The sequence below is a fragment of the Chlorocebus sabaeus genome, chromosome 9 (assembly GCF_047675955.1).
Source record: "Chlorocebus sabaeus isolate Y175 chromosome 9, mChlSab1.0.hap1, whole genome shotgun sequence".
NCBI classification, from domain to species: Eukaryota; Metazoa; Chordata; class Mammalia; order Primates; family Cercopithecidae; genus Chlorocebus; species Chlorocebus sabaeus.
The window spans coordinates 54142073-54145229 of record NC_132912.1 but is presented as its reverse complement, the minus strand read 5'-3'; the positions used below and the strand labels follow the sequence as shown (position 1 = coordinate 54145229).

General features: G+C 44.0%; 1 pseudogene; it reads right to left on the bottom strand.

Moving 5' to 3' along the window:
* Positions 1-1421: 1421 nt before the first annotated feature.
* On the bottom strand, positions 1422-2911 carry LOC103215877 (large ribosomal subunit protein eL8 pseudogene; annotated as a pseudogene).
* Between the last annotated feature and the right edge of the window lie 246 nt (positions 2912-3157).

Here is a 3157-nt window from a genome sequence, read left to right as displayed (position 1 = left end):
ACACTGCCTCAAAATAAATAAATAAATATTAAAAATTGACAAAAATTATATGTATTTATCACATATAACATGATATTTGGAATATGTACAGATCGTTTCCGTAGGAGATTAAAGAAAAGAAATAGGTATACATTGTAAAATGGCTAAATTGAGCTAATAAACATGTATATTACCTCATATACTTATCATCTTTGTGGTGAGAACACCTAGAATCTATTCTCTTAGTGATTTTCAAGAATATAATACTGTACTTTGTGACTAACTATAGTCTCCATGTTGTAAACAGATCTCTTGAACTGCTTCCGCCTGTCTAACTGAAACTTTGCATCCTTTGACAACCACGTTCCTTACCCCCACACCCACCTCCCAAGATCATCTAACGTGAATTGATCATTCAATAAATGTTGTTAAACACTTAAAGAGCTAATTCTGATCTATTTTTATAAGAGATATCACTTTCATCAAAATCTCAGATATTAACTTAGAGCAAAGATTTAATAGTTTTTAAAAATCAGCCATAACAAAATAACAAAAACAATAATATAAACAAAACCAAACCTACCAATCAAGAAATTATAGAGTATATTTTCATAATTTTATAGACTGCCCAAGCATTTCGGCAAAACAAAGCCACACTGAAAAATATTGACAAGTTTGTGTGCATAAAACTGTCAATCTTGTTTATGGGAAAAAATGCAATAAGCAAAGTTAAAATTTATTAATTATTAATCATTACTAATTATTATCAAATATTAAATAATTATTAATTATTTATTAATTTATTAATTATTAATATTACTTGATGGGATCTGAGCTCTGCACTGTTTCTCTAGCACAGGGCAACTGTTGAAATCTCTGGTCAGTGCTTGCTTTCCTCTGGATTCCTTGGAGTCTTGCCCTGTATCAGTGCAGCGTAGGAGTCAGCCAAGAACTTGAGAGGGGTTATATACAGATTTGGGGGTTCTGCCTCTGTTGGTCTCTTCTTTCTGGAATTCCTCCTCCCTCCTCAATTTCAGCTGCTCTGGAAGCCCTGATTCTGGCCTGATTCTTCATCCCAGCCTGTTGGCCTCTTTCTGCTGGAGTTGTAGCCACACCTCACCCTACTCCCACCTACATAATTCCAGACCCCCAGCACTGCGGAGTCTGAGGAATAACCTCAGTTACTGATCAAAATCAGTTCTTTAAATGTTTAACAACATTTATTGAATAATCAATCCTTTATTCACAGTTTAAAAGTGTAGATCTGTCATATTTAGGTGACTAGATGTGCTGATTTGTTTCTGGTGTCTGTTCGTTCTGTTCCCTTAATCTGTTATTTATCCTTCTGCTAGTCTCACAATGTTTTACTACAGTAAATTTCTTGAAGGAAAATTTGTATTATTTTAATTATTTTTACGGACAGAAAACTCAACAGTGTACATTTAACTCAGTTTAGTGGCAAATTCTTTAGCCTTTGCCTTCTTGAGCTTGGCGATACAAACCACAGACTTGGGACCTAGGACATTGCCGCCCCAGTGACAGCAGATCTCATCGTATCTGTCATTGTAATTGGTCCTGATACCTTCCACCAGCTTAGCCAAAGCGCCTTTGCCTTCCGAGTTCACCTGGGTGAAGGCAACAGTGGTGCAGGTCTTCCTGTAGACTAGACGGCCCAGTCTTGCCTTCCCCTTGATGCAGTAAGGGACCCCCATTTTACGACACAGGGCAGGCAAGAAGACAACCAGCTCAATGGGATCCATGTCGTGTGCAATCACCATTGGCTGAGCTTTCTTGTTCTCCACCAAGGTGATGATGATGTTAACTCCTGCTTGAAGGACAGATGGTCTCTTAATGGGGACTTCCCCTTTGCCAGCAGTTTTCTTCTGGGCCGGGGCCAACAGCCTCTGCTTCTTCTCTTGCTTTGTCTCTGGTCTGTACTTGTGAGTAGCTGTTTGGTGGTCCAGGGCCTGGGTGAACTGGTTAATCGCAGAAGGCACTTTCAGCTGCTTATAGAGGATGGCTCTCTGCCTCTGCAACCTGATGTAGTGGGGCCATTTCACAAAGTGGGTGAGGTCTCTTTGGGGCTGGATGTCCTGTCCAATGCCAAAATTCTTAGGCCTTTTCTCAAACGGGGGATTCACCACTTTGTTGGCCTCCTGCTTCTTCATGACAGCAGGGGCCGGAGCCACCTTCTTCCCCTTGGCCTTCTTTCCTTTTGATATCTTGGGCAGTGGGAGGGGAGACTATTACAGTAATTTTATGGTACTTATTTTATTTGTGTCTGGCAAGACATGGGCCTCTGCTTGTTCTTTTTTTCTTTTTTTCTTTCTTTCTTTTTTCCTAAAATTTCTCCAAGGTTTGCATGTATTTAACCCTGCAGATGACATTTACAATTAACTTCTCAGTTAGTTGTTTATAAGGTTCTTGTGGTGTGTGGATCTTTTGAGTCCAGGAGTTCGAGACCAGCCTGGGCAACAAGGGGAAACCCCATCTCTACTAAAAATACAAAAATTAGCTGGGCATGGTAGCCCTTGTTTGTAGTGCCTGCTAGTTGAGAGGCTGAGGTTGGAGGTTCGTTTGAACCCAGAAGGCAGAGGTTGCAGTAAGCTGAGATCATGTCACTGTTTGTGTGTTTGTGCTTATGTTCACACTGCATTAGATGAAGGGTTATTTTGAGAACTTGGATACAGTACGGTGCTTTGGAACTTGTGGGAGAGTAGAGGGGACGAGATGGGCGCAGCGAGGTTGCAGGGGGCTTCCATTGCTGTGGTTGCGGCAGCAAAGCCTCTCTAATGGGATCCACCACTTCTCTAAGGCACCTGCCCTTCTTGTTAGCCCGCAGCCGCAGACTCCAAGGTCCCGGGATAGGTGGGGTCAGAGAAATGCAGGGCTCTGGCCAGAGGGACCCTCGGCAGCGCCCTGCGGTTCCCATGAGGCCCAGGCAGTGGTTCTGGCACTCCTGCTAGGGTCGCTCTCAGACTGGAGGGCGCGGAGGATACACGGAGCCGTTTGCCTGGCTCCCCGCTTGGCTGTCTTAGCTCACGGGGCGACCTCGGGGACGCCCAGCGTCTGCCCTGTCCCCCTGCGCCGCGTCTAAGCAGCCAGCCCCAGCGGCCGGAGGGTCGCGGTGGCTGGGGCGTGGGGCAGCTGGAGGGCTGAAGGTCTCCAGCGCAGCCTC